The sequence below is a fragment of the Homarus americanus genome, unplaced genomic scaffold (assembly GCF_018991925.1).
Source record: "Homarus americanus isolate GMGI-L3 unplaced genomic scaffold, GMGI_Hamer_2.0 scaffold367, whole genome shotgun sequence".
In the NCBI taxonomy this organism is placed as follows: Eukaryota; Metazoa; Arthropoda; class Malacostraca; order Decapoda; family Nephropidae; genus Homarus; species Homarus americanus.
This window is the reverse complement of record NW_024743709.1, coordinates 221,416-235,797: the sequence shown is the minus strand read 5'-3', so window position 1 is coordinate 235,797 and position 14,382 is coordinate 221,416.

Here is a 14,382-nt window from a genome sequence, read left to right as displayed (position 1 = left end):
TTCTGCCTCATTTACACACAATTGCAGGGTCTCAATTGTTTCTCTTACTTTGACAACACAACATACATATGTCGTTTCTCACTTCTGATTTTTTATTTTTTTATTTTTTCTGTAAGGGTTCTTTCTTGTTATTATTATTAGTTGTTTTTATTATTATTATCATTATTATTTTATTTTTATTTTTGTATTTTTATTATAAATTTTATTTACTATGAATTACTATTATTATTATTATTATTATAATTATTATTATTATTATTATTATTATTATTATTATTATTATTTTATTATTATTATTATTATTATTATTATTATTATTATTATTATTATTATCATTATTTTGATTATTATTATTATTATTATTATTACTATTATTATTATTATTATTATTATTATTATTATTATTATTATTATTATTATTATTATATTATTATTATTATTATTATTATTATTATTATTATTATTATTATTATTATTATTATTATTATTATTATTATTATTATTATTATTATTATTATTATTATTATTATTATTATTATTATTATTAATATTATTATTATTATTATTATTATTATTATTATTACATTTTCGTCCCCCAGGCCCTGATATGGGTCAATGACCTGTGCCAGGGTGGGCTAATGCCCGTAAAAAAAGAAACGTGTAATCAAGAGCAGAGATAGAGCATCATACAGCACATACCTGCACACGAAACTCCGTGTCTCATAACGTGGTTGGGTGGTTAGGTGGGGGTGTAGTGTGTTGTCACAGAGCCAAGGGAGGGTCACACACACTACTATATAAATTCCCAGACCGCGATAAAGTGATCTCTATGACGTAACGCTGACGTCATCACGTCACGATTCTTACCCTGAATGCCTTTTTGCCTTTTGCTAGTGGATGATGTCACACTGTTTTGGGCTTGAATTAAAGAGAGATAGGTTAAGTCTTATATATATATAACGTTATTGATAATTTCCTTGCTATTACTGATAAAAAACCTTCAACCACCCACCACCCCTTCCTCTACCTTCACCACTCTACCCTCCGCTGCCACCCCCCCTTCCCCATCATATCTCTTCTCCACTCTCCATCACCACCCTCTTCTCCACCACTACCACCACCACCTTTTCCTCTCCCACCATCACTTACACTTATCCACACTTATAAAACTGTAATAAGGTGTTGCCCACGATCAGTTATCCAGTATCACCGACCCTCCCCGTCACCCCACTCCACCCCTCACCCACGCACCTCTCTCATCTAGAAGACACCACACATCACCACCAGTTCACAACACATCACCACCAGTTCACAACACATCACTACCAGTTCACAACACATCACCACCAGTTCACAACACATCACTACCAGTTCACAACACATCACCACCAGTTCACAACACATCACCACCAGTTCACAACACATCACCACCAGTTCACAACACATCACTACCAGTTCACAACACATCACCACCAGTTCACAACACATCAACCACCAGTTCACAACACATCACCACCACATCACCACCAGTTCACACATCACCACCAGTTCACAACACATCACCATTCACACACATCACCACCAGTTCACAACACATCACCACCAGTTCACAACACATCACTACCAGTTCACACATCGTTCACACATCACTACCAGTTCACACGAGTCTGGAGCCTAAAGTTACTTCTGGATTGAGTTAAGTGTTTAAGTCTAATTAATGTTCGTTCCAAATACCAAGCTCTTGTGTGTGTGTGTGTGTGTGTGTGTGTGTGTGTGTGTGTGTGTGTGTGTGTATGTGTGTGTGTGTGTGTGTGTGTGTGTGTGTGTGTGTGTGTGTGTGTGTGTGTGTGTGTGTGTGTGTAATAGTATTCAGGTCACACTTGTCCCTGTACAGCGTTCTGGTATGGATTCAATCCTACAACCTAACCTAACCTAACCTAATCTAACCTAACCTCACCTAACCTATTACATACACCAGGTGAGTTATTAGGGGATACTGGAAGTGATGGGGATTGGTATGACTAATTATAATACTAATAATACGATTAGCAACAACACACACACACACACACACACACACACACACACACACACACACACACACACACACACACACACACACAGACACACACACACACACAGACACACACACACACACACACACACACACAGACACACACACACACACACACACACAGACACACACACACACACACACACACACACACACACACACACAGACAGACACACACACACACACACACACACACACACACACACAGACACACACACACACACACACACACACACACACACACACACACATACACTTCCTATAATAGAAATAAATGCATGTTGATATGAAAAAATAATGGTACATGGTACAATATGCCAGTACGGGAAAGGTCAGCTGATGACTGTGTGTGTGTGTGTGTGTGTGTGACAGTTACGATATATTGAAAGCAAAGGCAGACGGAAATATAGACAACTAAGCCAAAAGATAGACAGACAGAGAGACAGACAGCTAGTATTAAGTAAAAAACACAGATAGATAGTTATAGATATGTAAATAGATGAATAGATACAAATTAAATATATCAGATCAAGATGATAAAGAGAGAGAGAGAGAGAGAGAGAGAGAGAGAGAGAGAGAGAGAGATAGAGAGAAGGAGGGAGACTGAGAGGAAAACAGAGGAGAGAAAGTCAGAGAGATAGAGAAAGAAGAGAGAGAGAGAGAGACTGAAGAGGAAAACAGAGGAGGAAAAGTCACATGAGAGATAGAGAAAGAAGAGAGAGAGAGAGAGAGAGAGAGAGTTATATTATGAGTTAATTTTCCAAGTGTCAGAAAGAGAGAGGAACGGGGAAGATTTTTACAGTGATGTGTGTGTGTGTGTGTGTGTGTGTGTGTGTGTGTGTAATTTAGTGCATATTATGAAAACAAAACTGATTCTACTTTAAGGTACCTCTCGCAGTCTAATAATAGGTAGGTTAGGTTAGGTTTGGTAGGAGGGACAGGTGTGGAAGGAGGAACAGGTGTGGAGTTAGGGACAGGTGTGGAGGGAGGAGCAGGTGTGGAGGGAGGAACAGGTGTGGAGTTAGGGACAGGTGTGGAGGGACGAGTAGGTGTGGAGGGAGGAGCAGGTATGGAGGGAGGAACAGGTGTGGAAGGAGGAACAGGTGTGGAGGGAGGAACAGGTGTGGAGGGAGGAACAGGTGGAATGAGGAAACAGGTGTGGATGGAGAAAGTGGAGGGAGTGAAAATGTGTGTGTAGCCATGAGGAACAGGTGTGGATGGAGGAACAGGTGTGGATGGAGGAACAGGTGTGGAGGGAGGGACAAGTGTGGAGTGAGGGACAGGTGTGGAGGGAGGGACAGGTGTGGAGTGAGGGACAGGTGTGGATGGATCAGTGTGTGTGTGAATGAGGCAGGATGGTACTGACATGAGCGTGTGTGGGTGTGTTTCTTTGAGGCTATGTAGACGTGTATGTCTGACTGAATGTGTGCGTGTGTGGGAGGAAGGTGTGTGTGTGTGTGTGTATCATCACCTAAACAAACTACGTCATTCTACTAGTACTTTAGATGAGTTAATATTCGAGAACAATAACACCCACGAAATCGGTGTTGCTGCGGCTACCAACACCGAGTCCATTATTTCTATCTTACTAATTCACTTTTTTTAATAATAAAGATATGTAAATGAGGTTTATTGGTATAGTGTCCAACCCGTGTTGCCTCAGCAGGTAAAATCGAGGCAATTTCTGGAGATACCTGGAGCGACGCTGTGGGCAAACGACCCACTCCCGTCTGCTTTACCTGCCAGCTTTAACACTGGATCGATGATTGGGTGCGCTTGTGCTGCTGCCAACACCTTCACACAGCTCCCTCTTGTTTCCTGCTGTTATCGAGGTTCTGTTCGTAGTTAACAGTATTCCTTGTGAGAGGGTTTAAGTATATGAGAGTAATTTTCATGAACGTGGCTATGCTTTGGGGGTAATGAGTGCGGTGTGTCGTGGTTGTTTGGTGGATGTGGCACCGTTGGAGGTGACTCATCCCATGAATGAGGGAGCGCGAGGTTGCCATACGCAGAATGCTGGCAAAGTTTGGGTGTTAATATCTCTTGTTTATCTTCAAATTTAAACCTATTTTTCCGTTTATGTTATATCATTAAACTTCATCTATACCGATAAGGCAGAGACGTGGTGTTACTCGTTTAAATAGAAGAATGTATACACGGAGATCAAAGAGCAGTGGGAGGTGCGTTCACAACTCCGCGGACTTAGCACCCTCTCCTCATTTTCCAGTCTTGAGGCATCAACCCCACCACTCACAGCAACCTCATCATCATGCCAGGGTTGTGTTGGGGTATATTAAAACCACCTAATGGTCTTCTTCCGGCAGTAGGGGTGGTCTGGTGTCTGATAAACGGGGGTGAACGCTGTGTGGAGGTGGGTGATGAGCGGACGGTGGCGTATCTGAATGAACAATCGATCGTTTCCTCCACAACACCGTAGACTTCTTCCTGTGTGTTTCCTCTCTCCCCCTTTTTTTGGTTTTTGTTTTTGTTTTAATTCCAACGTAACTATAATATCCCGGAACCATTATTTATTGTGGTAATTTTAGTAATATTTAGGGTTGTGTTCTATCTCCGGAAAATCTTTGAACAGAGTTAACGTTTTTCATTTGTTTCAAGCCTCCTCCTCCTGCCCTGCCTCAGTCTCCGCCTCCCTGCCCTCCCCGCCCTGCCCTCCCCGCCCCGCCCCACGCCATGGTTATCACACTCTCTCTTAAATGAAACTCGATATTATTTTCTTTTTACTCCTGATTGATTTTTTTTATTTTTTTTTATGTTAGGTTGGGCGCCGATATGATGTTTTGAGTGGTATTGTCTGCTTAAATATGTGAGATAGATAGATAGATTGTCCAGCAGGTGGTGGGTGGAGGCTCAGGTCATAAATTCTGTTTTACTGGACGTTACTTGTGCTGTATCTCAGTACATACATACATACATACATACATACATACATACATACATACATACATACATACATACGTCTTTCTTTGACTTACTCCTCTTTACTTTCTCTTTAATTTCTTTGTTTCATTCTCTTTCTCTCTTTCATCTTTTCTGACTTTCGTATTTTATCTTTCTATCAGTTTCTCTATTTTTTCTCTCCTCTTTCCCTCCTCCTCCCTCCACTCTCACTCCCTCTCCCCCCTCTCTACCTCTTCCTCCCCTCTCACTCGTATCAGCTTATTTTTGTCACCGCGACGTCAAATCTGTTTATTTATATATATACCTCTGATGAGTTATTTCTCTCTCTCTCTCTCTCTTGTTTCGTTGCAGTTATTTACTCCTGCAATTGCATAGTTGAGGTATATTAGTAAGGGCTATGTCTAAACTCCTTACCTCTCGGCCTCTACGTATGTCTTAAACTCCAACCTCTCACTTTACTCTCTCCCCAAATCCTTATTTTAGCCTTCTCTCTTGCTGTCCCTCTCCTCGTTTTGCACTGCTTCCCCCCTTCTCTCTCCTCCTCCTCTCAGTCACATGTAAAGCCACCCACACGCTCTCTCTTTAAGTTTCTCCGCTGTCTCTCTCTCTCTCTCTCTCTCTCTCTCTCCAAATATATAATGCTCTCATGAAATAATAATAATAATAACAACAACGAAACAACAACAATAATAATAATAATAATAATAATAATAATAATAATAATAATAATCCCACAACACAACAAGGAGGAGTAGGACGGGGGTGAGGGAGGGATGAGAGGGAGAGAGTCAGTGGGAAGGGAAACAAGAGTACTGAATGAATGAGTGAGGGATTTATGCTGGGGGGGGGGAGAAGAGTCAGTTCACCTCGCCTACTCACTATTCCACGATGTAAACAGAGGGAGGAGGAGAGAGAGGGAGAGAGAGCGAGGGAGAGAGAGAGAGAGAGAGAGAGAGAGAGAGATTACAAACAGGTAAGATAGTTTTATATAGTCATTTCTATTCCTAACCTAACCTAAGCCCCTCATCCGTAAAAATAAATAGGTGTCCTGGATGAGTGTTAGGTTAGGTTAGGTTAGGTTAGGGGTACCTTATCCTGTTTGCTTACACCCGAGAGCGTCTGTGCTGCCCTCTATCGGCCATCTCGACGTTAGTGCTTCCGCCCTCACAATATAGACACCTGGATTGACCTTTGACTCACAGGGACACGGCATACACACCTTAGAGAGAGAGAGGGGGGTGTTTGAGCGAGAGAGAGAGGTTTGTGTGTGTGTGTGTCTGTAGGGTTTCAGAGAGCATGTACAGGTGTCAGGAGGTGTGGTACAGGTGTCAGGAGGTGTGGTACAGGTGTCAGGAGGTGTGGTACAGGTGTCAGGAGGTGTGGTACAGGTGTCGGGGAGGTGTGGTACAGGTGTCAGGAGGTGTGGTACAGGTGTCAGGAGGTGTGGGTACAGGTGTCAGGAGGTGTGGTACAGGTGTCAGGGGAGTGGTACAGGTGTCAGGAGGTGTGATACAGGTGTCAGGTAGTGCCCGACCTTGTTTGAGGGTCGGGGTCAAATCGCCATCACTTTGAGTACTGGTGGGGGGGCGGGAGTCCTGTGTGTGGGCGTCCCTGTGTGTGGGCGTCCCTATGTGTGTGTGTGTGTGTGTGTGTGTGTGTGTGTGTGTGTGTAAACATATGCAGTACACATACAAACACAATCCTACCTACACCTTCTCTACACATATGCACCCACACACCTCTCACCTCCACCCACCCACACACACCCTCTCTTACCTCCACCCACCCACACACACCCTCTACCTCCACCCACCCACACACACCCTCTACTCCACCCACCCACACACCCTCTTACCTCCACCACACACCCTCTTCTTACCTCCACCCACCACACACACCCTCTACCTCCACCCACCCACACACACACACACCCTCTTACCTCCACCCACTCCACACACACCCTCACCTCCACCCACCCACAACACACCACACACCACTTTCTTCCTCCTTCCTCACTCTCTTCTTCCCCTTCCTCACCACTTGCTGCCGTGTTGTGTTCCACCCACAAGACACCACAACAACATGGGGCCAGTGGACGGACGGCAGCTGGTGAGGGGGAAATAATGAATGGGAGAACACGAGCCGTAGACCTCAGAAAACATGAGTGGCCAGTGGGGAGAGAGAGAGAGAGAGAGAGAGAGAGAGAGAGAGAGAGAGAGGGGGGTTTTAGTTTAACAAATTTATTGACAAAGCTTGGTACAGATAGCCTATTGTGAGTAATTCAGTCAGGTCTTGACACCTCACTGCCACGCAGGACAGAGGATCATACAAAGAAATACATCATATTTATTATATACATATATATATATATATATATATATATATATATATATATATATATACATATACATATACATACATATATATACACACACACACATACACATACCTACACATATATACATAGATCAGATTGAGAGAGAGAGAGAGGTGGTGAGGTTGGCGGTCAATTATGAATGGGGTTGACACTGAGCCCAACGATGTACCACCAAGATATAATGAATGGACAGGATCTTGACTTGACACACACACACACTAATGAAGGGACTGTCATGTTCCCTATAATGTCAGATTTCCCATAGTGAAGGTCGAACAGTGACCTCGATAAGTAGAGGAGGAGGAGGAACAAGAGGAGGTGGAAGAAGAGGAGGAGGAGAAGGAGAAGGAGGTGGAAGAAGAGGAGGAGGAGGTGGAAGAAGAGGAGGAGGAGGAGGAGGTGAAAATAGGAGAAGGAAGAGAGGGGGGGGGGTGGGGGGGGGGAAGAAGAGGAGGAGGAGGTGGAGAAGAGGAGAGGGAGGTAGAAGAGGAGGAGGAGGAGGTAGAAGAGAAGGAATAGGAGAAGGAAGAGAAGGAGAAGAAGTTAGAGGAGGAGGAGGTGGAAGAAGAGGAGGAGAAGGAAGAAGAAGGGGGTAGAGAAGGAGGTGATAATCATAAGTAATTTTAGGTGCAAAATGGCTGCCCAGGTGGAGGGGTAGTGCCCAGGTGGAGGTTATGGGCCCAGGTGGAGGTGTAGGTGGCCCAGGTGGAGGGTAGGTGGCCCAGGTGGAGGTAGGTGGCCCAGGTAGTAGGTGGCAGAATTGGGGCACCACATAACAAGTTCTCAATCGCTTATGGTTCTCTGATTCTAACACCTGGGACGTAGGTGAGGGAGAGGTGAGGAGGAGAGTGTGAGGGGGAGAGTGTGAGGGGAGAGGGTGGGAGAGATGGGGGCAGGTGAGAAGGAGAGCACGTGATAGAGTGTGGAGGGAGGGGAGGAGGAGGGAAGCGTGGGTGGAAAAAGCAATAAACCGAGAATCTTTTTCATGACCCCTCTAGTGACCTTGTGACCCCTCTAGTGACCTTGTGGCCCCTCTAGTGACCTTGTGACCCCTCTAGTGACCTTATGACCTCTAGTGACCTTGTGACTTCTAGTGACCTTGTGGCTTCTAGTGACCTTGTGACCTTTCTAGTGACCTTGTGGACCTCTAGTGACCTTGTGACCCCTCTAGTGACCTTGGAACCCCTCTGGTGACCTTGTGACCCTCTAGTGACCTCGTGACCTCTCTAGTGACCTCGTGACCCTCTAGTGACCTTGTGACACCCTAGTGACCTTGTGACCCTCTAGTGACCTTGGACCCTCTAGTGACCTCGTGACCCTTCTAGTGACCTTGTGGCCCTCTAGTGACCTCGTCCCCCTTACCAGGACCCACTGCACCCCTCTCCTTGATGCCTCTCGCTATCACCACCTCATTAAATCTCTGACCTTGCTTCTTCCCCCCTTACCTCCCTCCCTCCCTCCCTCCCTCCCTGTCATAATTGCTCCCTTTCCCCCTTCCAGGTTCCTTTCCCTTCTTCCCTCCCCGGCTCCCTCCTCCCTCCCTCCCTCCCTCCCTCCCTCTCTCCCTGAATCCCTGGATCGCCCTCTTGCTCCCTGGATTCTCTCCCTGGCTCACGAATAACCAGGTTGTCCCTCCCAATATTGACAGTTAGCCCTCCCTCCCTCCCCGGCGTCCCTGAACCACCCACACTCTGCCTTCTTTAGTAACTTTAATAGGGTCACCACACACACAGACACACACACACACACACACACATACACACACACCCACACACACACACACACACCCACACACACACACACACACACACACACACACACACACACAGACACACACACACACACACACACACACACACACACACACCACACACACACACACACACAGACACACACACAGACACCCACACACACAGACACAGACACACACACACACACACACACACACACACACACACACCACACACACACACACACACACAGACACACACACACACACACACACACACACACACACACACACACACACACACACACACAGACACACACACACAGACACACACACACACACACACACACACACACACACACACACACCACACACACACACACACTCACACACACATACAGACACAGACACACACACACACACATCACACACACACACACACACACACCACACACACACACACACACACACACACACACAGACACACACACACACACACACACATAACAGAACACACAAACACACACACACACACACACACATCAACAACAACACGCTTCACCACTATCACCAATACGTCTCCACCACTATCACCACTATCACCACCACCACCACCACCACCACTATCACCACCACCACTATCATCACTTATTTATTTATTTATTTATTTTTTATTTATTTATTTGGTCATTTATTTATTTATTTTTTTACTTATTTATTTATTTATATTTACATCCGGGTATTTTAATGTGTTTTCCTCCTCGTGTTATGTGACCTGACCAAGTTGATAACACTAACAACAACACTGGGTCAATATCCCTCACTTCCTCCCCCTCCACCCCTATACTCTCCCCTTCATCACTTTCTCCCCTCCACCCCCTATACTCTCCCCTCATCACTTCTTTCTCCCCCACCCCTATACTCTCCCCTCATCACTTCCTCCCCCCACCCCTATACTCTCCCTCATCACTTCCTCCCCCTCCACCCCTATACTTTCCCCTCATCACTTCTTCCCTCCCCCTCCACCCCCTATACCTCCCCTCATCACTTCCTCCCTCCACCCCCATACTCTCCCCATCACTTCCTCCCTCCACCCCCCTATACCTCCCTCATCACTTTCTCCCCCTCCACCCACCTCCTCCCTCCACACTTTCCCTCCTATTCTCATTTCCTCTCACCTTCCTTCCCTACCTGTCGTTCCTCTATCTTCCCTCACCTCACCTCCTCCTCCCCTACCTTCACCCCTACTCCCTCCTCCCCCTTCCCCCCCTGTTTGGCCTGTTACCGTTGGTGTTGTCTTAGTTCCGTGTTGTGAGGAGAAGGCAGCGGGCTCAAGGTGTACTGCTCCGCTAATTACCTTACCTGAGTATCCACGAAGGTATTATAATGAGGTATGATGAAGAGACAGATAGACAGAGAGACAGACAGACAAATACAGACAGACAGACAGACAGACATACATATTCAAAATTGCCTTCAGGGACAAGCCCACTGGGGGTAAACTCTCACAAAATAACAAAAGCTCAGCACTCATAACAAAAGCTTAGCACTCATAAAAGCTCATCACTCATAACAAAAGCTCAGCACTCATAACAAAAGCTCAGCACTCATAACAAAAGCTCGGCACTCACAAAACGCACCCCAGCGTAGCTAGAAGGAGCATGCATATTTTACCAAGCTCCCGCCGCCCTCCTAACCTCCCCTCCCTGCTCTTCCCGCCCTCCAAGGCTCCAACCCTCCCCTCCTCCCGCCCTCTCCCCGTTCTTCCTGCTCTCCCTTCCTCCCGCCCTCTCTCTCCACCCTTCCAGCTCTCCCCGCCTTTCCAGTTTCCCTTCCCCACCCTTCCAGTTCTCCCCTCTCCCCGCCCTCACAGGAGTAGAAGAGCTTCGTCCGCCTGCCCCGACCACTGACTGCTGTGCTATTTATAGATGTAAACCTCTTATGTTCTAGCTGGAGAGATTGCCTAGTGCCTATATTTAGACATTTTTTTTGTGAATGATGGGCGTTGTGGTCATACATACAGACATACATACATACATGCATACATACAGACATACATACATTCATACATACATAATAGTCTACGGTAATTGAATTGATGATACGAAAAAGATAAATATGAGAGAGAGAGAGAGAGAGAGAGAGAGAGAGAGAGAGAGAGAGAGAGAGAGAGAGAGAGAGAGATTGGAAAAGATAGAAGATAGAAAAATGGAGATAAAGTAGAGCGAGTGAGAAACAGACAGACAGAGAGAAGACTTATCTATACCACCACCTGTTTTATCATGTACAGTACAGTCCCCTTCACTTGTGCCTTTACAGTGGCTCCTCGTCAGGTTTTGGTGCAATGTGTCAATGCTGTGTTTGTTTACATTCGACAGATGGAAGCACTGACAATAAGAAACAGACTATGGAATCAAAGTAAAGTAATATTAAAACAAATATCTTAATGATAATGATTTGTCGATGTTTATATGACGAGCCCCTGTAAACACACTAATGAAGGGGACTGTACTTGCAGGCTGATGACACTCACCTGTATAGTCATGACATATACAGGTGGATGGTGTAGTAATGAGACGACAGGTGTGTGGGTGTTGCTTCCGTGAGTGGGTGGTTGTGAGGGGCTCCAGGGAATAGGATCTCTCTCTCTACGGTTATATTGGGTACAGTTGGATCACCTGAAAAGTAGTTCCCAAATTATCTCACCTGATGATTATACAACCTAACCTAACCCTAACCAACAGAATATATCGATAAAACAATCATACTCTATCATCAACATAGAACCATATTAAAATCGTAAATAAAACTGAACACAGTCAACTCAAAGTCTAATTATATTCAATACATCACAAAAAATATTCAAACAATGTCTAAATTAATGAAGAAACTTACCCTCCCTCATACTAAACTTACCCCTCATACTAAACTTTACCCCCCATACTAAACTTCTACCCCTCATACTAAATTTCATCTCTCATACTAAATCCACCTCATCTCTCATACTCAAATCCTACCATACTAAAAAGTAGGTCAGAGTGTATTTTGAAAGTTGTGAACAGCCCAGTGCCTAATTCACTCATAACGAAAGCATCGAACTCATTTGAGGACCTGGAGGAGGATTCTGGAGAGATAGGACCTGAAACACGACAAAAGGAATATCTTGGGTCAGCTTCAAGGAGGAGCCACAGTAGGAGGAAAACATGTACTGTAAGGACAAAGATAGATCGGTTTTGCTCGTCTTGAGGCCCCAACTGGCCGAAGTGAATGGCCATTTACGACCTACCACCCACAGATGCTGAGGGATTTATATCGCGCACTCCGGCAGAGACGCAAACCACCTCCCCGGCCCCCCTCCGCCATTCACCACCACCACCACCATCACCACTTCACATCATCACACTCCTACTACTACCACCTCCTCACATCACCATCACCCCTCACCACCACTACCCTTCTCACCATCATCACCTCCAATTCACCACTACAATTCCTTCACCATCATCGCCACACTACTACCCCCTTCACCACCATCACCACCTTACCCTTCACTATCACTCAATTTCACTACCCTTCACTATCACCACTACTACTAATTCCCCTCACCTCAATCTTCGTCTGTTTATTCTCACTGGTTGAACTGCTAGCCATCACATCTCTCCCCACCACCCCCACTTAGGCTCTAAGTGATGGTAGGTAGATCCCCACCCTCTCTCTCTCTCTATCCTCCCCCCATCCCCTCTCTCTATCCTCCCCTCTCTCTCTCATCCCCCTCTATCCCTCCCCTCTTAAACGCCAATTCTCTCTTCCATTATCTCTCCTTCCTTCTGTTAATTCTCCCCCTTTATCCACTCTTTATCCTTAGTTTAGGATACATAGTTTAAGTTAGGCTAGGCTAGGTTAGGTTAGATTAGGTTAAGTTAGGTTAGGTTTGGTTAAGTTTGGTTTGGTTAGGTTAGGTTAGGTTTGGTTAGGTTAGGTTTGGTTAGGTTAGGTTAGGTTGGTTTAATTTCTCTCATTAAGGAATGCGGTTTGTCTGCTTCTCACTAAGCTGACCTTTAAGCTGAACACATCCTCAGTTCACTAAGGTGAAGACATCTTTAACCCGCGGTGTTTGGTGGAGTTTGTGAGCTAAATTTTTATCCAACTTAAACATTTCCGGTTGAGGATTAATGGCAAGTTTAAGCCTGGGTTTACCTTAGACCTGTTAACTTAGATTAGGTTGACTTATAGAAGGTTAGGTTAGATTAGATTGGATTAGGTTGAAATAGGTTGTGTTTGGTTAGGTTAGGTTAGGTTAGGTTGGATTACTAGGTTTGCATATATTAGGTTTGATTAGCTTAGATTAGCTTGGGTTAGGTTAAGTTAGTTTAGATTAGGTTAGGTTAGGTTAGGTTAGGTTAGGTTAGGTTAAGTTAGGTTAAGTTAGTTTAGGTTAGGTTAGGTTAACTTTACCCAAATTAGCTTTGGTTTGTGTACCTAACTTAAATGGCTTCTTAAAAAACAAAAATTGATCAAAGACAAATATTAATTACATTATATTGCAGAGGAGGAAATAAATTATATGTTTAGTACTGTATTACTTACACTACAGTACTGTATTACTTACACTACAGTACTGTATTACTTACACTACAGTACTGTACTCATAAGTAAACACATATATCTGCTAACTTATATGTTGAAATATAATTTAATATATAGCATAGTTTATCATAGGACAATACAGGATCTGAAGTGGATACAAAATCATTTATGTAATTCTGTATTTTGTTTCTTCCTTGATTAGTATACAGGTATAAATGATAATGAATCAGCCCTAATAATAATGATAATAATAATAACAAATAAGAATAATAATAATAATAATAATAAATAATAATAATAATAATAACAAATAATAATAATAATAATAAAAATGATAATAATAACAATAATAAATAATAATAATAATAATAATAATAATAATAATAATAACAATAATAAATAATAATAATAATAAATAATAATAATAATAATAATAATGATAAATAATAGTAATGAATAATAATAACAATAATAATTAATATAATACTGTATTGAGTGACTCCACATAATTTGATAATATTTATTTACCATTAGAATTAACTAATGTGTCTATTTAGTGTAAGATTGAGAATCCATTAGCTATCACTTCCATGCTTTTGGTGCACTTGAGGATAAAACTAAACAGCACGAAATTAATCTCAGATATTCGCTAAGAATGGACCACCGAACAATGCCAAACTTATTTCTAAGAATTTC